This window comes from Barbus barbus (genome assembly GCF_936440315.1).
Source record: "Barbus barbus genome assembly, chromosome: 23".
NCBI classification, from domain to species: domain Eukaryota; kingdom Metazoa; phylum Chordata; class Actinopteri; order Cypriniformes; family Cyprinidae; genus Barbus; species Barbus barbus.
Window position 1 is genome coordinate 23,493,633 of NC_136751.1, and position 24,636 is coordinate 23,518,268.

Here is a 24,636-nt window from a genome sequence, read left to right on the forward strand (position 1 = left end):
TTCAGATGAGAAGTCTGGATATGAGATTTTATGCTATTGCACTGTCGCTAGCTTCAAATCCCTTGAAAGAAGAATTCATGCCAGGGAGCTTCAGCGTTAGGGAGCTTCAAGCATGTTATTACTACAGCAATTCAGAGTTTCAAGGAAAAACTGCAGCTGAAAAAAAAGCCATTTGCGATTGCACACTCAGCAATACGGCACAAAGTTTTCTTTGACGTTTCCCCTAGGATACGACACGGACGAAAAAAAAAAAAAAGAAGAATCTCAGCACTGTGTATTTTGGGGAGAAAATAAATGCTTATTTTAGCTTATTTTTTTTATTTAATGAGCCAAATCTGACAAGACTGTTGTGTTTACTGAAATGGAAAAAATACTATCATTCTTGTCCTACAGGTTAATTTGCTGCTAAAATAGCACTGCCCTCAGTGACGCTCGGATAGCACTATGCAGTCTCTTGTTAAACTCACAAAGGCATACTCTGCTTTATCTCCAGTTTAATGGCAAATACATTTGGGGGTTAAGGGCACTGTTTCCAAACAAGGTCTCCACTCTTTATGGTTGTTTCTATTCAACCCATTGCTTCTTCAGTCCTTTAGGAATTCTCTTAATGGAGTTCTTCATAAGAGAACAGAAGCTAGTTTAGTTACTCAGAAACACAATGACTTTTCATAGCCGCATACGAAGCAAATATTCTTAGAATTGCCTCAGCAGGGCAGAGATAACATTGCATATAAGACAGCACGACAGACATTTCTCCAATCAGCATGGTGAACATCATTTAAACATCCATCCAGACAAAAAAATGTAAGAGCAGATATTATCAGAGGGCACTGTGCACATTTTTGTCCTCTCCCGGAACAAAAAGAGAATAAAATGATAAAGAAATAAAGATGAGAAGGAAAAGAAAAGTCTGGACATTAATTATGTTGTGTCCTTCAAACTGCCCGAGGCACAAATCTGCGAAGTGTCAGCACAAAAAAAAATTGAAGAGAACTTGTAAAAATTTAAAAGGGTGTTAAAGGGAAATTCACACAGGACTTCTTACATTCCGCCTGGAAAGTTTTAATTGTTGATCAAGCTAAATGTGCTCAAGAGCAGGGGTTTGCAACTTTTTATGCTAAGGACCCCAAATATGATGATCCCCTAAACCGGACTTCATTTCTAAAATATAGAGTCTTTTCATGTACAAAGACCCATTTATACTGTGTGAGAAACATATTAGGTGTGTTATTATTGTATGAGGATGCTGGTTCTAAAATAAAAGCATATGGTTTATATATATTTTTCTTTTTCTTGCTCAGTAATAAATAAAAAATATATTTAAATGAACATATCAAATTACCAGAACAATATTTACTTTAAATTGTCAGTATATATAGCTTTTCTATCCACTGTTATTAAATTCAGATGTATAAACTGTAAAATAAATACCTGATTATTTTTTGTTATTAAAAAAACAGTGCAGACATACACAGTATATATATATATATATATATATATATATATATATATATATATATATATATATACACATATATACACATATATATATATATATATATATATATATATATATATATATATACACACACACACACACATACATACATTAATAAAGCTACAAAGTACAATTAAAATAATTATATAAATAAATTCAAATAAATCTGAACAAATATATATTATACTTTATTATATATATAATAAAGATTTTTGGCATAAATATTTTGTATACAAATAAGGATTTGTATACAAAAAATAAATAATAATAAATAAATCATTATACATTTTTATTAATGTTCCATGTATCCTTCTTGTGGCCCAGTTAGCTGAAGCCCTTTGAATGAAGGATGGCTGATGCTCCACATCACTTTTCATGATGCTGTGTCAAGATTTAAAAAAAAATTACTTCTGACAAGCAGTGCAGCAAATCAATATCAGATTAAAAAAAAAATCTATCAGATTAATTAGGGGTCAGGATAATTAATACATATATTGACAAGTGTATTAAAAGCACCTATAAATGCACCTTATGTTCAATACTGTTGCACTCTGTCAAACTGCTAGAAAGCACCCTGTGTGAGCGGTGACACTGTATGTGTGTGTGAAAGTATCCAAGTTGGCGTCAGAGCAGAAGACAACCAATGGGAGGACAGAGAAATGAGGTAAGAGGAAAAAGAGAATGTGCACCCATGCTCACAAAAATGTGTGGCCTTGTTTGGTGTGACAAAAGAAAGCCCAGCTCAAGGGGATTGTGCCGACCTGTCTTCATTTCCACTGCGTGGGTGCTTACAGGGAAACGGGCGTCCAAAGCAAGAACACCACTTGCTGCCTTACCTCGACCCTCCCTTCCTCAATAACGCAGGCTTTTCTTTTCCTCTCTCTGAACTAGAAAGTGTAATTGATTGCTTGGCATGTTGGTCGCCTTATCAGTTCATTTCTGTGATGCAGCTGTGTGGAGACTTCATTAGTTTCTAATAATTTGACTCAGCATGATTTCCTTATTAAACAAAACTAGAGAAGATGACACTGGTGGGCTGTGATCGAGGGGACAGGGGTTAGGAAATGACAATGTTCCCTGCTGGTCCGGAGAGAAAAACATTTAAATGTGCTTTTAGAAGTCTCCACTTTTCTTTTAGGTCTTGCTGCTTGTGAACGACAAAGGGGGGAAATTAAATGGATAGTTCACTCAACAGTTAAATTCTGTCTGCATTTAGTCACCCTCGTGTCGTTCCAAACCTGTGGGACTTTTTCCCTCAGTATAACACAAAAGGAGATATTTAAGACTTTTTCATGCAATTAATGGGGACTGAAGCTATCAGCCTTTAAAATAGCACACAAAGCAGCATAAAGTATCATAAAAATTTAACTATGCACTACATTTCAATTATCAGGAAGCCATTCAACAGATGGGCCATCCAATGGGCTGTTAACTACGGCAATTTTTTGTACATTTGTACAATTCAACAGATGCTACACAATAAATATAAGAGTAAAATATAATGCAAAATGCAGCATTAGTATGGAGATGGGCCTGGATTACTGAGACCCATAATTCTTTACATCAGTGAGTTGAATATCGATTGAATCAGCTAGCTGAAATGAACCTGATAAGTCCGATATATTAACAAATCATTAAGGTTCATTAGGTCATTAATTTAGTCATATGGGACACCATATGTCATAAGATAGGAGACTGGATTTTCATTGAAGGGTTTAAAGTTTAACATAACTGTTGAGGAGCAAAAAAACACAATTTGAACCAGAAAACTTTGATTTGTAAACTAATCATTCAGGATGGTTTTGTTAACTGAATTAAGTAACTAAAAAGATATTCAACAGCTACAACTGTCTTGAACCTGTCAAGGGTTAGGGCTCAGATTTTAGAGACTTAAATTTCAATCACTCTCTAATAAAGAATCATTAGCAAATTGGAATACCATTGAAGGGTTTTAAGGTTAACAACTGTTGAGGAACAAAAAAACACAGCAAGAACATCACAATCACTGGAACCTGATCAGTCTGAATCGTAAGCTAAACATTCAGGCTGGTTTTGTTAACTGAATTAATCAATTCATTGAAAAGATCTTCAACTCTCTTGAAAATGTCCAAATTTGCAGACTTAAATTCCAGTTGGTTTCTTATAAAGAGCTTTCTTTGAATATAGCACACAAGGTCGTATGAGCCACTTTATGATATTTTTACGGTGCTTTTGCATCCTTTTTGAAGCTTGAAAGCTTCATTCCCTGTTTATTGTAACAACACAAAAACATTGTTAAATATATCTCTGCAAGTCACACAGGTTTGAGGGTGAGTGAATAATGAGAGAATTGACATTTTTAGGTGAACAGTCCCTTTACGTTTGAGGGAAATGATAAAAAGGTAGCAGCAAGGGCTGTGTTTGTTATAAACAATGATAGGTGTGACAAGAGACAAGACAAACAAAGCATGAAAAAGAGACAGAATAAGCTTCCAAACTGATGAGTGCCATTTCTTTGTGGCTTTATGAGACCCAGCTGAGAGATAGAGGTTATGGTTTACTCAGCTCTGCCTGAGAGAGTCTGGCTTTTTGTTTTGCTTCACTGAGGGGAAACAGAGTTCAAACCCATCCTCCGTCTCTGCTCATAAACTGTGCTATAAATCCCTGAGTTATATTGAAGATCTAAACGTGTGCCTTACTTTGCGACTACATTAACACTGAGCCTGGGCAAAACAGCTTGATGAGTATCTGATAGAACTCTGTAGTCCGTTAGCTTTAGCACTTTTCCAAGGCCGACGCCATAATTTATGCATGCAATTCATGCACGTTAGGAATCCTGCAGCGCTTGATAGCTGGATTCTTTTGGCTTCATCAATGAGGTCAGCGTCTGAGGCATCGAATCTCAATTTACCCATAATGTCTGGATTAATTCTTTCCATAGAAAGTCTGGAACCATCATATTTCCCATGCAACTACAGCACCGTAAAGCAATAGTTCGCAGGTCTAAAGCACTGTAATCCCTCTCCATGGCATGTAATCTACTCATTAGACCTTCTAACCTCAAAACTACTGGAGTATAAAAGCAACAGATGAGAACATAGCCATAACGCAGGCCACAAGCGTAATAATAACCCAAAGCAATTTTAATGTCCCATTCTAAAAGCATTTTACAGCTGCCTATATATTGTACAACCTAGTTTGCAAAGGGTCATTAGAAAATTTAGTCCTACACCATATGTGGTAAAATAGGAGACTGGATTTCCATTGAAGGGTTTTAAGGTTAATATAACTGTTGAGGAACAAAAACAAAAGCAGCAGACTGATTAACATTACAATCACTTGACAGACTGCAGATGGCAAAACGTAAAAGTCTTTCTTTCTGCAGTCGTGTTGTATTCTTCACAATTGATAGCACTTATAGAAGCACAAACTTACTGATTCTTTTTGTGCCTCACAGATTTTTCTCTTAAATAAAGATGTCAGAGGAGTGTATAAAGTTCACCGGGTTTATTGGGTGAGAGAAAAGCAACAACCACATATACGACGAGTATCAGATCGATATGTCACTACATTCCTCTGCTAAAAGAGAAGGCTAACAGCTTTAAGTGTGTCCTCCAATCTTCTAGAGTCCAAGTTAAACCACCTTCTGTCATTCAACTACTAAATGAGAACAAATTGATATCAACATTAATATCACACATCCATAATGATGGTAGAGTAGGCTATTCATACTTTATAGATCATCTCCCTTAATGCTGCTCAGAGAATCAGATCTTTAATTAATTAGCCCATTAAAGTCATCAGCAACTTCAATAAGTCAGAAAGAAATTAATACATACTAAGAAAGTCTTGCAAATTTTGATTATAGCAGCATAACAGGGCAAAGATATATTAGTGAAGTAAACTCGGAATTGCTTAGGTCAATATGAAATCAAAACAGACCCCATTTACTTTCATAACACACATTCCTGTCTTATCGCAATTCATAGGTTCATGTTACAAGACAAAAAATTGTTATCTTCATAACCTTAAATCAAAACATAATAACTTGCTCTTCTGAAATGACTTTCCTTTTCCACTTATCTCACTTCATAGGGCTATTGAGTAATGTTAACCAACAACCAAAAAGCTATTTAAGCATTACTATTAGTGTAGCTCCATTTTGGGATGGTACGGCCACCAACGAAAATAAATCATTAAAATCCTATTTCACTTGGAAATACATCACATTATGAAAGCAAAATGGGTTGTGAACATCAATTCACAAACCAAGACACCAACATTAAGAAATGTCTAGTTCCTGAATACCACTTTTTATCCCACTGCAAACCTAATATGCTATTGAACACACTCTTAAAAATTTAAAAGGTGCTAAAAATGAATATTAATATTTACCTTTAACTAAATTTATGATAATCATAGTCTTTTTTTAAATAGTGTGTTGCTGAATCAATGTTAATATTTATAAGTACCATGACTAAACTAATGTACAAATTATATAAAAAAAAAAAAGATTAATATTAATACTGCTTGAATAATTTTGAGAACAATTACTCATGACGAGTATACAGTTATTAATTATATGAAAAATAAACGCAATGAAACACTGATTAAAGTTTTCAGGTCTATACCAGCAGCTTCAATAAATAAAACAAATTATTTGCCATTGTCTGCTCTGAATGAGTATTAGTATATCAAGTATGAATATTTATAAATGATCTGACTAGAAGCAGTGAGTCTGTTTGCAATGACTTAGACTAGAGGCAAAATGACTACAGTATGTTTAAGTGAATACTTGAAGGGCAAAATACAAAAACTGACCATTGGCTATATTTGTACATAGTAGCACTTCAATATAATGCATGTAATGAAGGCGCAGATACATAAGTAAGTATGAAGCTCAGATGCCGCAGACGCTATGAGTAAACTCTGCCCAGTGGTGTTCAGTGTATGACATTTACACACAAGGTAAAGAAGTTTATTTTGGGCATGTGGCTTTCTAAGAACCTGTGCACACGGTCACTCTGCAGTGGGTTCTGGAGGCTTTAGCAGGAGCCGTTTTCTCTTTAAAGAGTATAGTGGTGATGGCCTCCGGGCAGGTGCTGAAGTGTGATTAAGGTTGAGACTTCATTGAAGAAAGCCAGTGCAGCCAAAGTCACTAGGCAGAGTCTGGTGTAAATGTCAGCTCAAAAAAAAAAAATTTTTTTTTTTTTTAAATCAATATGGCCATATGAGTTCACAGACAGACTGAATGGAAATGGCTGCAGCACCTGAAGTGTGTAAAGAGTTTTGTGGTGTTAGGGGTAAGTTATGATTCATGTCTTGTCATTTATGCCAACAAATAAAAGCCATTCAGCTCGATATTGATATGTAATCTCACTAAACAGTTCTGGTGTATATTGCAGTTTATTCTTCATGTAAACTGAAGAATTCTGTTCTGCAGACAAATTTTTATTTTGTTTTTTTTAAAGTTTGGTTTGTTTGGTCATAGTTTCCCTTCAACCAGATTTAATAACCACTGAGCTTTTGCATAAATAACTCAGAATGCAGATTTTTTGCTAAATTTAAGAGAGCAACCTGGGAACGGGAAGTTTTCACCAAACAAGTGGCTCTCTACCAGTGAATGACTGGAGGATGACTTAAAATATGACTTTAAATATTAAAATAATCTAACTGTAATCTAAATTAAAATGTTAAAAGCACATACAATCAAAATGTATTGTAATAATAAAAGCACATTTATTTTTATTTTACCTCAACTATTGTTGTTACTGACAAACAGAGTTCAGGAATACATAATACACATTCTGGAATCACAAAATATACTGCAGTTAATTCATTTAATGTATAAAAATTATTACATTAGTTTAATATATTAATAAACATAAAATATTTTGAAAACAAGGTGCTTTGTCATTGATTTGAATTGGCCATCTATTGACTTGAAGCCTTCAAGCCCACAAGGTTGAGAGCCTCTGTATTAAACTTAATTTTTAGGTAACACTCTATTTTACAGTGTTCTTGTTAAATGTTACATGTAATTAATACAGTAATGCCTGTAAATTATACATAATTACAAGCAACTAAGCCAAACCAAAGCCTAACCCTATCCTTAACCCTACAGTAAGTGCATGCTGTTAATTAATATGACTAGTAATTAATTACATAATTAAATGGTATAAGGAACACCTTAAGGAAAGGACGTGACGTCCCATACTTGGAATTTGTGCTCTGCATTTAACCCATCCAAGCGCACACACACAGCAGTGAGAAGTGAACAAACACACACACACACACACAGTGCCTTGCTCAAGGGTCTCACCCCAGTCGTGGTATCGAGGGTGGAGAGAGCGCTGGACATTTACTCCCCTCAGCTACAATCCCTGCCAAACCTGAAACTCGAACCCACAACCTTCGGGTAACAAGTCCGACTCGCTAACCATTAGGCCACGACTGCCCCTTAATATAAAGTTAAAGACTGGCCCTTAATATTCTTCTTATGTCCTCATTTGTAAGTCGCTTTGGATAAAAGCGTCTGCTAAATGACTAAATAAATAAAATATAAAGTTTAACCAATTTATCTCAGAATTGCTCATTTAAAAGCCTGTAAACTTACAACAACACCAGTGTGCTATGCACACTGCACTACAGAAAGCCAGAGGAGTCAAAACTGTTCCACTGAAGCATTTTAAATTACATACACCAGAATAAACGCATGGTGCCCACCCTGGAAGTGATGCCCCTGGGCATGTGCCCAAATACCCATATGGTTCGTCCAGCCTTGTTAACAGATGTAATATTTCAGCATACATTTCAAAGTGTATAATATTCCAATATTGCATCAAATGAAGGCCTCAGGCTGATGCACAGATACCCACTAAACCCCTCATATCCACTGACACCTGGAAAATACCCATATCCCCAGACTGTATCTAATGTGCATTAATTACTGCAATCGCTTGGGATGGTACACATTCCCTTCCAATCTTCCAGACCATGTCTCAGTTTTCAAATCTGGCCAAAACGACACCCTACTGTTCCCAGCCAATGAAAAGACCAGGACGTCCCGTAATCCGCCCCCAGCTGGGCAAGAAAACGTCCCCTCATCATTCCCTTCCCTAGACTGGGCTGAATCCTCTGCTCTGTGGTAAATGTCAGTGCGCACAGGGGGCATAGCAGGAGTGACCCAGGCCTGGTCACAGCGAGAGTCTGCAGCGGAATCAATCAGTCGGCCATCCAAACAGCTGCATCTGGCTTGCCAGTGGGAGAAGCAGCCTGCACAACCATCTGGAATCTGGACACACTACACCTGCTGGGCCAGTGAATAAGGGTTGGTGCATAAGCAGAAAAAAAAATCCAGGCACTGGGCACAGCAAACAGACACTCAATCTTGGATGGTATCTGCATTGTTGCTGTAATTTAGAAGGCAGGGCTGACAGGGTTCACGACTGTGGTTCCAACTCCAGATGTGTAAACACAATGCACCACCGAGGGATCCTGGCCTATGATTTAGACTCAGTTTAGCAGTAATAAACTGCTTGTATACAGTAATAGATCATAACATATCTTTTCAAACTAACTCATAGCTTTTCTAATGTTCTTTTGCAAGATAGTGTAGGATATCAGAGACTGAATCAGACACAATTAAGATTCGAACAGAACATCGGAACATGAGGAGCCGAAATTCCAGAGACGCCACAAGGCCCAACAGGAAGTCATAAATCGGATCCCTAGCTTCAACCCGTCTGAAGAAAGCCTAACCAGCAAGCCTCTTTCACAGAACAGCTTGCAACATTAAGACAAAAGAATATTTATTGATAAGTCCAACTCAAGAAGGAGACTGTCAAATTTGGGGCAAGTTATCAAGACTGATGGTCAAAGAGATGGCCATCGCATGTGTTCCACGATAGAAATCACGAGCTTCCTTAGATTGACTTTTCCCCCACACATAGAAGACACAGACCAGACCAAAATTCCTTTGTCCACAGAACATGTCTTTTTGTTCTACACTGAACTTCAGAGATTGTCTTTTCCATATGCACCTAAAATCATCCTAAAAGGACGTATGAGCAACTAATCATTTCCATGCATAACTCCATATTATGTATGTAACCCACTCATTAGACTATCATGTTTTAATCACATATTATGTATTTTTAATAACTATTTAAGGATTTATATTCGTATTTGGTATGCATGAGTTTGAAAAATAATGCTTTAAATGTTTCTTCCAATCAATTCTTTGTAAAATGTATCATAGTCTTGTTATAGAAATCATGTCCAAAATTATATATATATTCTAAAACTTCAACCAGCCCACAACTCCACAACTTCAGCCAAGAGCCAATGCCCAAGACTACACTACAAACGACTACTGAACTGTCAGCCAATCAGCAACCTCGGTAAACCCCCTTTCTGCAATGACAAAGAACAAGGGAATCCCTTAACACAGAGGCAACGCAAGCAAATACAACTCCAGATTTTTGCTGAGCTGGTGCATTTAATATAAATTTTAGCCTCATTGAGAAACTCAATGCGAGGGTTAAATTAGTGATTGATGGTTCTGGTATATGAAATAGCACATATTGCTGTAAACTTGGGATTTCACATTATCATTCTCTTAAACTCATCCTTTCCTCACTTTCTCTCTTTCTGCAACGTGTGAATGTGTGAATGTGTGTGTTCATGTATTAGATTAGTTCAGGTCTTAGGTTTATATAAATAAAATCTTATTTATATTGAAAAGATAAGTATCTTGTGTTTTGTGCTTACAAGTTAATGTCTTAATCTGCCGATCTTGTTACTGTGCTATTAAATAGTGTTTTCACTACATTTTGGATTTTAATATCCAGTGCAGAGTTGATGTTATATGGCTCGTCCACTGAATCGCTGCTGACTCAGTGATCAGCTGTGAAACAGTGAGTCTGTTCAAATTCCCTATAAAATCATAAACGATTCCCTTTGAGCTAAATTAAACTGTTTGCTTTAAATTAAATGTTACCCTTACAATAGAGACAAAAATGTTCTTGCATGCATTGGAACACAAATTTGAGTCTCCTGAGCTTCCAAACTATTGGAAAATTATAAACATAAAGGATCTAACTTAAAGCAAAATAACTGCAGTGTGAATGAAGGGCACATCAGGAGAGAGCAAAAGAAAACAACAGTGTTTACCTTAAGACATTACCATTCAGCAGGGCCAAACAGCTGGCGCTTAGCTACTCTGTTTAAAGGGCAGAGAGCAGACCTTGGATGACTAAGCAGATCACTGGGGTCATAAGCATTCTGAATGCTGAAAAAGGGGCTCCAAGAGCCAGACTAGTTTCCTGATTTCAGCTTTAGACTGTCTAATGTATACAATGGCTCCAATCTATATAAATGTGGTATAAAATACCACATTTATGTATATATGATAAGTCACATGTATATGTATATGAAGAGTTCATTTGCAAAAACAGATATCTCCGTTTTTAACAATTTTCAAAAATCATGTTTTTTCATTGTGCATTCCAATAAATCTCAATCAAACTGCAGTCAGGTTATTTTAATCAGGTACAAAATAACTAATAAATACTAGCTAACTAACACAATAAAACAAAAAACATGATAAAACATGATACATTTTTTAAAAACGGAGTTATCGGTTTTTGCAAATAAACTCTTCATATGTATGTATGTATGTATGTATATATATGCATACATACATAATATATGTAAGGGATGATGCATGGCTAGCTGTGCATTAAATATATTTATTAGGACTGCAAAATGATTCATCTGGATTACTCGCATTCAAAATAAAAGCTTATATATATATATATACATACAATGTAAAAGTCTTTATGGTTGCTTTTGATCAATTAAATGCATTACTGATAAATAAAGGTATTAATAATTTCCTCAAAAAATTCAAATGGTGCATTTAGTGCAACAAAGCAAAATTGAAAAGAAAAATTAACTTATTCTTTACCAATTATTTATTTTTCAAACAAATACCTGCTAGTATATGTCACTTTATTATTTATTATTTTGTTCGGTCTCGGAGAACAACTGAGCATATTCCGTAGTTTCCAACCAGCTACAATGACCAAGAATAAACCATGTTCACTAATATCCTAAAAACCTTTTTATAAAAGGCATTCAAGCTTCATTATGCTACCCAAAAGTAAAACACATGAACTCACTTAGCTGGGAATAATTTGAAATTAAATGAGTTAAATCTTTTTTTCTAGATGCTGATCACTCACCTTAGAACATTACAACTGCAGTAATGTGAAAAGAATATGCTGGCTAAAAGTGCTAAAAACAATCTAAGCATATCAAAATGATTTTAATGGCTGAATGATATTTTGCCATGACATTTAAGTAACTCCAGTGACAGTGGCTCAATATTGTAGCTTCACTTTCTTTGATACTTGCTGAATCTGTCTCTGGGTCAGTAAGGTCATCTACATCAGAACTGAGGTGGTGACAATTCGCTCACAACAATTGTGCCATCAACTCATATAGCATTGCAACACCCCAGGATGTGTATTAAGGGTCAAAGGGTGCCATCCAATACGGGGATAAGCAACTACAAAAGAGTCCCAAAGTCAGGTTTCTGTTTTCATCACCTTCACCAGGGCCGTGGCGGAGAGGAATGGACAAGATTAGCCAGCAAAGCTAGCAATAACTCACATACTCCCAAACAACCTTCCCCTGGTGCTAAGCCCTTCCACAGTAGTGTCTGAAAGCAAGATATGGTTGGTGTGAGCGATTGCGTCCTTTTTCCGATTATCTACTCAAGTCTCGCCATCAAATCCAACCACGGTCACACCATCCATCAGTTTAAAGGGCAAAGTTGCCAATAAGCCCTCCAACCCATGAAGCAGCCCTCCTTCTTCCTTTCACTGAGATTCAATAGTGGATTGAGAGTGAAAAATAAAGATTTCTTCAGACATTTTGAGGGAGCAGATCAAACTACTGGGCTATATTCATGGGGGAGCTGCAAAGATATCGAACCGGACGTCCACTTTTTCAACTTCTTTCTACAGGCCCAATATTTTTCCGCTGACATGGTATTTGCGCTCGTGTTTCCCCCCCCCCCCCCCCCTCAGAATCAAACTCTTTAATACCATTTTATAAGCACGTTAAAAGGCCACTGAACGAGCTGTGAAAGGTTCCTCCTGTTTTCCTTTTTTATCATCTCCAGAGGGGAAAGCAGAAAAATCTGAATCAATATTTACTCCTGATGCTGTCCTCTCCCAAAATAATCGACAGCTGGTCTTTTGTTCAACCCCCGAAGAAAGTAAAAAGCAACTTAAAGGTTACTACAGTAGAGTGAGTTTTAAAAGCAGAAGGGAAACAGGAAAAACAAGGGTAATGATTATAATTTACCTCTCGCGACATCCCCTGAGCTTTGCTGTTCATCTCTATAACACTGTGAACCAAAAAAGCAGCTGAACTTCTGTAAATGTAAGACATTATGTAAAAAAGCCATCTGTTTTTACAAAAAATAACATTCTACATACTGTTGAGCAAAATTAAGGACTGAACATTCATCAGTGTGAATTTGAATTGGCCATCTAGCTGTCAATTCATTTTTTTTATTATTTATTTCTACTTCCTTATTTAAATTGCAACTCAGCATTGTTTAACCTCAGCTTTCAATTTAGTGGATTTTAACTTCAGAAGTGTATTTGGAATTTCAAATTCAGTTTTTTTAGGCATTTCCTATTCAGTACTAAATGTTGCATTTACATCTCTGTTCACATGGCGCTATAAATATAAAAATAATAGAGTTCTAACATCTACGGTCATGTAGTATCAGACTTTTGTGTAATGTCTGATACCACCTGTGCAGACTGACCCATATGACCCAACCACTTCCAGACAGGTCAACTACAGTAACAGGAAATACAGTACTCTGATAATCAATATCATCTTTCTAGTTAGCATTAAACATTCAAACGTTCTTTCTGCACATGCATACACTAAAATTTAAATGACTCTGATTGTAACAATTTATAAAACCTTAACTGTCTTACCTTCTGCTAATGCTTCTGTTTAAAACACTACAAAAACTCTCTGTTCCATTCATGTTAAATGCTGATAACTGCGAAGCCAAACCATTGTAGAATAGTTTATACTGTAGAACAGAACACCACAGAACAATCTTTTCATTATTACCAACCATTTGAAAGCTTTTCTGCTCCACTGCCCTCTGAATATATTACTATACATCTCATAATACGAAATGAATGCATTACATACTCGCTCAATGAAGTAAGAACTCCATTATCAATCAATGGAAAAACAGCTGCACACCTGCACATAGAAGAAACAAATTGCCTTTTTACAAGTCACCACTATTAATAGCCGAATTTATAATTTGACAATGTTAAAAGAAACAAAATGATTTCATTCTATCTGTTGACCTCATTGAAAGAAAATTCAGCTAGTAAAAGACGTTGCATCAAATTGCATTAAGCTGTACATTTATTTATACTCCAAGCCTGATATATATATTAGCAAAACTGAGAAAGTTTCTCTCCAACTACTATCAATTCACCCCGCAAGCATGTCACTTCCTCTCTTTTTCAACTTGTTTTAATCTCAGATAATCATTGCTAACTTGAGGGGCTTTCTTTTAGTGGAGGAAGAAAAAAACAGGCTGGAATAAGAGAACGATCCGGCCAAGTAAGAGAAGTACCGGAAAAAAATAATTTTACAATATTGTCACTTTCAGTTGTCATAGTACAAGAGATCCGACAAGAGGAGATTGACAATTATGTGCCACATAGAGAAAAGTGACAGACATACGGATGGAAGTTCTTAGATAATGCAGGAAAAACAGCGTTGAGACAAGCAGATGTGGGGAGGGAGTCAGTCTCTTAGGATTATATTTAAACATAACAAAGAAAGACGTGATATTGATGCTGAGGAAACTGAAAAATTTCAGTACAATGTGAGCCAGGAATAGGATGTGAGATCAGGCTGGCAGCTTAAAATTTCTAGGCCGTTTCAAAGGTGTTGGGACTCCCATCTTGGTCATTGTGCGGTCTGTCTCGTATCACGTAGGACTTGATTACCTGTCTGTCATGAGCGTGTTACAATTCAGTCTTTCAATTCTGACAAATAACTCAATTTCTTGCACGCTCAGAATGGCAAAAACCATTTTGTGCTATTTGGTTGAGAGTATTACGCTATGAGAACACAAAGCAATTCCGGAATCACCTTTCCTTCAGTGCGGCAGCCAAGCTATTGCAGCATTTGACACTTTATTGAATGAAGTTATGCTTACATTTTTTGAGCCGTTGCAACATTGCGGTTTTTGAAGCAAGACCTTTAAAACCTTATATCAGGAAAAAGCCCACTGCGTCAGATAAAACAGCCATGAAAACACACAACAGAACAAAACGGGAAGCACAATGTGAATTATTCTGAGAATAACACAGTAAAGATATGGGAAGTTTCAAGGTGATCCAGTGCAATGTTGTCTATAGCTTGGCAACTGCAGAAGCATAAATGTGGAATAATGGATTTATGATTACAGTTATAGAATAAGTCATTAGCTAATTATTGCAATTAATAGCTTATTTTGGTTTTTCTCAATTCAGTGCATTATTCCAAGCAAATCTCCACTCAAATCAGACACTTTGTAATTCAACAGAAATAACTCTACTGTACGTAGACACACAGACAGATATAAATAGTGAATGGTGTGAGTTGAGTTGAGTGACTGCCTAGAACAAGCTACGTTTCATTATTTTTTAAATATATATTTTTATAAGTCAGAGCATCTGTTTTTTATCACTTCAAAATCACTCTGTTACCACTCCATCATGAGCACAACATGATAACAGCCCATAATGCAACTGCATGACAACAAGAATTCATTATGTGTTAAACAGTGCAAACAGCAGTCAGAATGATAGACATATGGAATTTGTGAAATATTAATGAAAACACAAATCACAGACACAGAAAGTGAACATGACTGCAGCATTTAAAAATCGTGTGTGTGTGTGTGTGTGTGTGTGTGTGTATAGTCACTCCACATGAACTAAATCACACCATTACTACTAATACTACTACTAATAACAATAATATTTTATTTTTTAGCACATTTCCAAAACCCAGGTCACTTTACAAAGTTAGATTTATTTTATAAAATAAAATAAAATTACAGTTTACAGATCAATAATGGTAAGTTTATTATATTCAGATATAATGTGTTTTTAACAGACACATTGAAAAAAAAAAAAAAAAATGGTTATACATAACTGCTAAACAGCAAACTCAAGGCAAGGTAATCTGGAAGCAACAAAAAAAGCAGGAGTGGATTTTGAGTAAAACAAAGATATTTGAATAATTTGTTGAGGCAGACCTGTTTAAGAGGTCAGAATAAGACGGTAAAAATAGATACAGGGAAAAAAGAAAGTCCTGTGGATTTGTGAAGATGGATTGGACTGAGTGTGAACTGAGTAATTTCATCACTGTCCAACTAGAAACACTGTGAGAAAACAGCATAAGATAGATAAAACAGAAATGATAGATCTCAACAGATAAGACAGAAGACATCTTTTGACACTGCACAGAAAACTACACCATGCCTAGTACATCACCAGCCTGTCCAAAAGCAGTAAAATATAAGCTCTGTTTCTTGACGCTACATTAATTTGACCAGATCTGACTTTGCTAGGTTAGTCTGGTTATTGCATTTCGGCAGGAACACGTGCAAGCCTCAGAGGGACTCTTGAACTTTCTTGCCTGTGTGACGGTTTGTGAAAGGTAGGGTTTAATGATCCATGAGCATCGGATGCAGGTTTCTGGGTGTGGGGCACTGAAATGATGGATTGATCTGGATATTTATTCATTCAAGCTGCTAAAACATGCCGGTTCATGCGGTGGTGAAAGAGAGAAATGCATTTGTCCCTCTGCCACATCTTCACCTATTTCTAAACCATCTCTCCAGCTCTAGACAGAAGACTTGATCTGTGCCATGCTGCCTAACCACAAATACACCGCCTAATAAAACTGCAGCAACCACTTATCCATCATGGTGAAAAACTCCCTGGAGATATGCTGAACTCATCTCTGAAAGTTTTACTTCGTAATGCCTCTAATCGTCCTCCATTTACTGGACGCCATACACCGTAGGTACCTGAGCTCGGTGCATTAAGCAGAACAATTTTCTCTTTAATGGAACATGATGAACCACGGACATGATGACATGATGAAGAATGGACAAAGAAACCAAATGCACTGCTCTTTTCAGTGGAAAAAAAAGACAAAAATGAACTGAAAATAATGGATTTTGTTCATAAAGACATTTAGATAAATGCTGCAGATAAACTGCATGGTAAGACAAATATGTAAAAATGTTAAGTGACCTGTGCAATGAATAGAATAAGAGAGAAACACATGCATAGCTATGAAAATGAGCATATGGGAGGAAATGGAGCTAGTTGTTACTTTATATACAGTGAGTACTTTTAGAGTAGAGTTTTTAAAGGAATAGTTCACCCACAAAAAAATGAATTCATCATTTACCCACTTTCATGGCACTGCAAAACTTTTGTAGAACACAAAAGAAGGTATTTTGGAAAATGCTTGCTTGTGTAATGGTACAATAAAGTTTGGTTACTAACATTCTTCAAAGTTTCTTCTTAATTGGTGTTCAAAAGAAAAGTCGTCTTACTTAAATTCTGAAAAGAGTTCAGAATTTTCATTTTTGGGTCAAATATGCCTTTTAAGTCAGTTTTTTTTGTAAAGACATAAACCTTAAAAGAATTGGGTATGCCAAACAAGCCATTAAACAGGCCTGGTATTTTTAAGCAAATGTTTAACTGACAACAGTAAATGAAATGGTAAAACACGAAATTCATGAAAAAAGGTTATATACAGAAATATCAAACAGTTGTTGTGACCAGCAGAAATTTTAATTAATAAGCTAAGTGGAATGACAACATCTAACACTCGTGTGACAAGTTGCCCTGATCTGATATCTAAATATCACTTGTCTAGGAGCAGAGTTCAACCTTTCGGTGAAAATGCAGTGATTTTATAGTTATTCTTTTGCCTGAATCTGTATTAGTGTGGTTTAAATGTGTCTATTCCTTTACACAACAGCTGAAGCAAAAAAAATGATACTTTTTGTACTTCCTTTGGAGCATAAAATTCACAAAATTACTTTAATTTGAGGCCACTTTGTACAGCCAAACCACTGCTACAAATACCAGAAAGTGTGTAATTGGACTTTTGACTCAAAACCTTACAGTTACTTGAGCCCTTGTAAAAAAAAAAATACCATATGAAAACAGTCTCTGGCATCTCTACTATATACTGCTCTTGTTTTATATAAAAGTTAATTACTGTAGACTGACCCTAACTCAGTCCTACACCTAAAAGAAAACGTTTTGCATGTTTACAACAAATAGGCTTAGTTTATGAACTGTTTTTCCAATTAAGGACATGCCCAAACATCCCAAAAGGAACGTTTTGTAAGATTATCCAACTTCTGGGGGCAACTTTGTCCCCTAAGTATATCTAAGTAACCTACACACATGTAAAAAACAAAGTGGAGCTCAAGGGCTCAAGGCCAAAGATCAACCATTACTGTGATGATAAACTAGCTTTATTTAGACTCTGAATCAATATCAATCTGATACAAACTTTTCAATTTACACAGTCATAAATCTCTGTCATATCTTCTTTCACATTCACTTTCGATTAACTCTCAGGCCTGCCCCACAGCAAAACAAGCTATGATACAAGAGCCATAAGACTCAGTTTTTGTCCCATGAGAAATGCAATTGCAAGCGCAGAGTGAGGGATACAAATAACTCTTTGAAATCTAATTTTTCCATCCCCAAAAACACCGTGTGGACGGAGCCTGACAGACATTGCAACGGGAGACTCATCACGGTACCACTTTGGAACAGTCTTTCCTTCCCACACATGCTTCCAGAATGTTAAACAGGCAGAGAGAAAGACAGTCAGCCTGCTTTCCAGGGTCTCTAAGTTAATGCTGTGCCTCAAACCACTAAATACAGTCTGTGCAAAGGCAAACAGTAACTTTATAAATAATACATGATGCTTAAAAGACCATTAGTTGATGCATATTCAAATAGAAAAAAAAATATCATGAAACTTTGATTCTTATATTTAAGTAAGTCTTGGGTTGTTAAGATTTTTAATGCTTTTTGAAAGTCTCCTAGGCTCACCAAGGTTGCGTGAATTTGATCAAACCTACAGTAAAAATAGAAATACTGTGAAATATTATTACAGTTTCTTCTATACATAATACATTTACAAATGTAATTAATTCCTATGATGGCAAACCTGAATTTTCAGCAGCCATTACTCTAGTTTTCAGTGCATGATCCTTCAGGAATCTGATATGCTGAATTGTTACTCAAGAAATATTTCTTATAATTGTATTTTTTTAAAGATTGATAAATTGATCATTTAAATGTTTATAAACTGATATTTATAAAAGGAAATGTAAAAAGAATGGCATTTATTTCAAATTAAAATCCTGTAACAATATAAGTCTTTATTATGACTTTTGATCAATTTAATGCATCTTTTCTGAATAAAAGTATTAATTTCTTTCAAAAAAAAAATCTTATCGACTATGCACACTAACTGATTTTAAGGGATTATAGTAATGACGTTTTATGAAGGTGACACACAAGAAATTCACAGTTAATACACCTATTTTTTGTTTTTTATTTATCTGAAATAGATTATACAGTTATAGACAAGAGTGAAAAAAAGCAGAAAATGTGTGCAGACACTATTTTTGTCAGTCCAAAAGTGAGGTACTAGTTATTTCAAAAACTAGAATATACAGTTTTGCTCACATATATCAATTTAAGTTCCTAAAATAGAGGATTTTTCAAAGATGCGATGCTATGAACCTTGCCAACTTTGCCAAATCCAGTATAGTTTAGTTTTCTCCTCAAAAGCTGATACCTTGTAAACACGACTCTGTTTCCAAGCGGACTAATAATAGTTTTTGTCCTACTTCCAAAAGTTGAGCAAAGCCAGCCAAACAAGTTGCCATTTTGAGACATGTTTGTGTGCAATGTGCAACAGAACAGGCCGTGGGTGATTTGTAGGTGTGCTGTCTGAACCTGAGACTATTAAATAAATAATTTAGGAATCTAAAATATATACATCTCTTTGATTATGATTTCCTCAAAGACAACCAGACAGAACAAGGAACAAGGAAGCTCATCAGCATTTGCAGTTAAGACTCAAACTCAACAACAGAATGTTTAAATTCAAATAAGTTAAGTATTTAAAGAAGTGCATGTTAATATACTCTGCATAGATATGACGAAATCATGCTGACTGTATGTTGGATACAAAATGAATCAGAATGGAAGACTGCATGCACTCTCTCAGCAAAACTCGGTGTGCTGTCTGTCCACCCCCAAACAATCCCCAACCTGAAGTCACATAAACTGCACAGTAAGCAGAAGTTGTCGAGTTGAACATATTTCGTGTTTCTAAACCTCCTCTTTGTATGTGTGCGCGTTTGGAGGGAACAGCTCGGCGCAGTTGGATGGCAGAGAGGGCGGACACCATTATTCTAACGCAACGTTTAGTTGCCTGTCCCTAATTCCATTTCTGGCCCGGTGTCATTCCAAGACGGAATGTAACCAATTCCCAAGAGCAAATTGAAGAGCCATCAATTGTGCGAGGGCTGCATTGTCGCCTCTGGCACACACCGAGAGGAGGGGGAGCCGCGGGCCGAGGGAGAGGAGATGCAGGTCAGACACTATTCTATACCCTCACAATAAATCTGATTTAATATCCATTGTCCCACCAACCTCAGCGGCGAGACAGAGGCAGGAGGAAACTGGCATAAATAAGAAGTGAAGGAAGCAGAATGGATATTGGTGGCATTGTTGTATTAAATCAGAATAATAAAACCATGCATGCACAAACAGGATTTAATAGAGACGTCCGGCTCGGCGCACGCTGGCGCACTCCAGAGACGAGCCCGGTGGAGACACGGGGACGCAGCTGCAGCAGACGTTCTTAATCAAACCGAAATGAGCGGCAGCTCCGGTGTTTAACGAAAGGGCTTGTAACAACAGACTCTGGACCTGGGTATCGAGTCAAGAGTTAAGCACCGTCTGTGTCGAACACGCGGGAATCTGAACTTAGGTCTGTGAAATGTCTAAATCTTTTAGTTGAGTCACGAAAGTGGATCATGATGGGAGGGTGGATGGTGTGCTGTTCAAACTATTCTTGGCTGGTATTTACATGGCTGTCGGAGGGGGTAATTGGACCCCTGCTCTTTTGACCTTATCCAAGGTCAAACAGAGATTCCAAAAGACTTTAACTGCTTTCCACAATGAAATCAGTTGATCCAAATAATCATATGTCGGAAAGAAAGTCAATATAATGGCAATGTCAGTATAATAATTTCAACTTTTTATCTCATAATTCTGAATTTTAGTTCTCACAATTCTGAGAAAAATGTCAGAATTGCAAGATATAAATGTGCAAATCTGAGAAGAAAAGTCAAAATGACAAGATATTATAAAAAATCCAAATTGTGAGATTATAACCTATAATTTATTTATTCTGTGGCAGAAAAAAAAATTGCTAGACGTAAACTCGAGTTTATATTTCTGTGAGGGAAAGAAGCTTCCATATAATACACTGACAAAATAAAATACTTTTTGGTGCCACTGTACATTTATACATGCAATCAAAGCTTGTTTATACACATTCTATAGGCCTTCCCTGACAAATGTTGAAAAAAAATTGGCCTTCTCGCTTTGTAATGGGGAGAATGATTCACCAGGCCACCTGTGGGGTTCATGTAATTACTATGCTTCCCAACATGGTTCTTCAATCAAACCGAGAGCCACAGATATGCACAGCATGTTTAATTGACAAAGCATGTCTTCAGCAGCTGTAAAGTAGCACTTCTCTATTATCACAGGTGTGTATGGAGATTGTCTTGTTAGATAACGCCTTCACTTTCTGCCCATGCTATTTGTCTTAGGAGGAGAAAGTCAAGTGCACTCAGCTTTGCAGACTGTCAAAGAGAAGGAAAAAAAACTGTGTGATGTTGTGCTGAAGTATAGACCCTTTTTCTGTTAGTAAACATTGTGACGTTTTTCTGTGGGCGGAGCTTAGCTGGAGGCAGAAAGATTCCACTGACCGCTTCACTAACGCTAGCTATGAAGTTTGTTAGCTTGTTTTTTAACAATAACTGGAGAAAATCCGATTTCACCCACATATGTAAGGCCACGCACTGTCCAGGACCGCGATTGTTATTTGAAAAGGTTAACTTTAATGGACGAAACCAGATCGGCCGACCCGCGCACGCTTTTCCTCGAAGCATGGACGATCTGACAGGATTCCCTCCGGTTGACTGACTCACATCTAACCTGTGTAGTTAAGACATACTCACAGTGTCTATCTAGTCACGAAGATGTATTTTCAATTTCAGCAGGCAACTATTTTTACAGAAACATTATTATTCCAAGCCACAATTACTCATAACAATACAATTGCAAATGATTAAGCTTATAAGTTTGTTGTTTTACACACATGCACACGGACATTATTTCATACACAACATAATCGTGAGATGCATAAGAAATCTATAGACGCACTCATAACAACAAAAGACAATACTTTATTGAACCTTTTCTGACGAGAAGTGTGCGTTGCAAACGCGAGCATTTTGACGGTCGTTTCTGTCCAGTCCTCTGGTTTTATCGCGTTTTAATCAGTCGTCCGTTTTTGTCTGGCAGTGGCAGCAGGTAAGCGATAAAATTTCAAATCAGAGCCTGTACTATGTCGATTCTGGCACCCAACATCACAACAAGACTATATTTAAAGCTCCTTATGTTGCTGAATCTGCGCTGGTTTGAATGGGCCGCCTCCAGTTCTCCCTCTGTTTTGCCTCCAGCTTGTGCTGTGACGTAATCGTGACGTCGACTCAAAAAGGGTCTATTGAGTGAACTTTGTGGCATCCGAGCAGCTACTTTATCTAGCTATACACTAAATTATGTATGCATGCACAGGCACAAACCCATGTGTGCATAATTCTGTAGACAAAAGAAAAAGAATACTAGTGGGAAAAAAAAGCTGAACTGCTGTATATTCACTACAATCTGCAGTTCTGCCTAACGGCATAATTCATCCAATACACAAAACTGTAGTCTAAAAGAAATAAAAGGAAAGACATACCAGAGATTGCTCTGATAAAGCTGTACTTAAAACCTACATTTCATTTTGCAGAATGAAAAACGCACATGTACATTTCAATGTCAAAGACGCATCCCGCTGACTTTTCCCCGCTGGAAAACCAGCACAGCTAGTCATTACCGCATGTTTTGGATGCTGATATCCACTCCAGGCTTCTTAATGATTAAAAATACCTTTGTCAGCCAGCTTCATCACCTTGTGAAACTATAGATGTGCAATTTTTCTTTTAGAAATTAGTTCTTTTATTTATCAAAGATGCATTAAATTGATCAAAAGTAAAAGTACCCTTTCAGTGTAAAAAAAAAAAAAACTTGTTAAAAATTATGTCATTAATATTGTTAAAAAAAAAAAAAAAATAATAATTAAATATTAAACATTTAAACTTTCAATTCAAAGAATTCTGGAGGGTAAAATCCACAAAAACCTTAAGCGGCACAACTGTGCATCACTAATGCTTACTAAAACACCACCACTAACCACTAACCCTAATCCACCACTAATTAAAAAAGAAATGTATGAAAACATATACAGAAACCCACCAAAACCAGCACAAACCGAACCCTAACAAATTCATGCTGGTCTAAGCTAGTCTTTTCAATAATCTTTGCATAAAAGGCATACAATATCACAGAAATGGTTCCTGCTAACCTTGCTGAAGTCAACTGGACATGCTCTCTAACCAATGACCTTTGATCAGACCTGCTGAAGAAATATCAGTCCTCGCTTTTAAGAATCTAAAGAGAAAGAGAAGGACCCCAGAGTGTGAAGACTATCTTTACTTCTGCAGTGATGGTCGTATTATGTGTTGTGTGTGTTTTTAGCTTGCTGAGAGGACAAGGCCCTTGGGAGATTAATGAACCGGGCAGCAATCTCTGGCAGAGGTCACCCGGCCCTGGCATGCTGTGCATAAGGGCTCTACACTTGTCAAAACTCAAGTGCAGACGTAGCCACAAAGAGATAACAGAAGCGATCGGGAGTAAACATAGTGAAACGACAGTCCACACAGGCTTTTTTCAGTCAGACATAAGAGAGGCTTACTTTTCAAGTTTTGGGAAAAACAGATATGACCAGGCCAGAAACATACTCTGAACAACCCTTGTGAAAATTAACCATAGTTTTACTACAACTAAAAAAAATAAAAATTAAAAAATTAAAAAAAGTTAGTTAAACCATTGTAACCACAAAATTAGCCATGGTTTTGCTACACTAACCATCGTTTAACCATGGTATTTGCAGTAAGACTGTGGTTATAGAAATAGTAATCAATCTGCCAAAAAACATGGTTATTACAGCTTTCCTATAATAAAACCATAGTTAATTTTTGTGAGAGAAGTAAACAGCAATGTGTGGTTTAGCATCACTGTGGTGGTATCCTCAGACGTCGCGCCCATGGAACGTTGGCTGAACGTCTGATGCATATGGCACACTTATCTGGAAACAGTTCAGGAGTATCTGGAAACAGTTCAGGAGTTTTCAGAAGTCGTCTTATGATTGGTTGAATTATGCAGGATTTCCAGGAGATGTGTTCTTTAAAGTTCTGTGTCGCGTTCTTTAACGTTCTGCCTGGAAACAAAAATACTGTGGCCCCAATCCCCTCACGAAAGAAGAATGCTGTCATGTTTACAGCGGTGACAACGAGCGCTTATCAGGGTCAACAAAATACTGGAGTTTCAAAAGTGTATGAAAAATGTAAAGTTTGCGGCATAGAATCTTTAAAATATGTCCGAGAGTTTTACACACCGGTCTTTTATTGTGGCGACATTTCCAAGCCCCTAAACATGACACGGCACAAAACGAAACATGATTGGTTGCTTTACCTGTCAGTCATATGGCCTCTTGGGCGGGCCTTGGCCATTCAAAGCGGCCAAAGTTCCCAGACCTTCAGCCGTCAGTCTGAAGGTCTGGCTACGCGAGACTGCTGTGGTGGATTT

General features: G+C 36.7%; 1 protein-coding gene across 2 annotated transcripts in view; it reads right to left on the bottom strand.

Moving 5' to 3' along the window:
* Window positions 1-24,636, bottom strand: part of LOC306842925 (cadherin-13-like) — a 311,991-nt gene that overhangs the window by 234,203 nt on the left and 53,152 nt on the right. Inside the window, exon 1 of one of the 2 annotated variants that reach the window (XM_079374137.1) lies at window positions 23,354-23,496. The exons of the other annotated variant lie outside the window; for it this stretch is intronic. The gene's annotated coding sequence lies outside the window, so the exon portion shown is untranslated. Of the gene's footprint in view, window positions 1-23,353; window positions 23,497-24,636 lie in introns of those variants that run through there. 2 annotated transcript variants of the gene reach the window in all.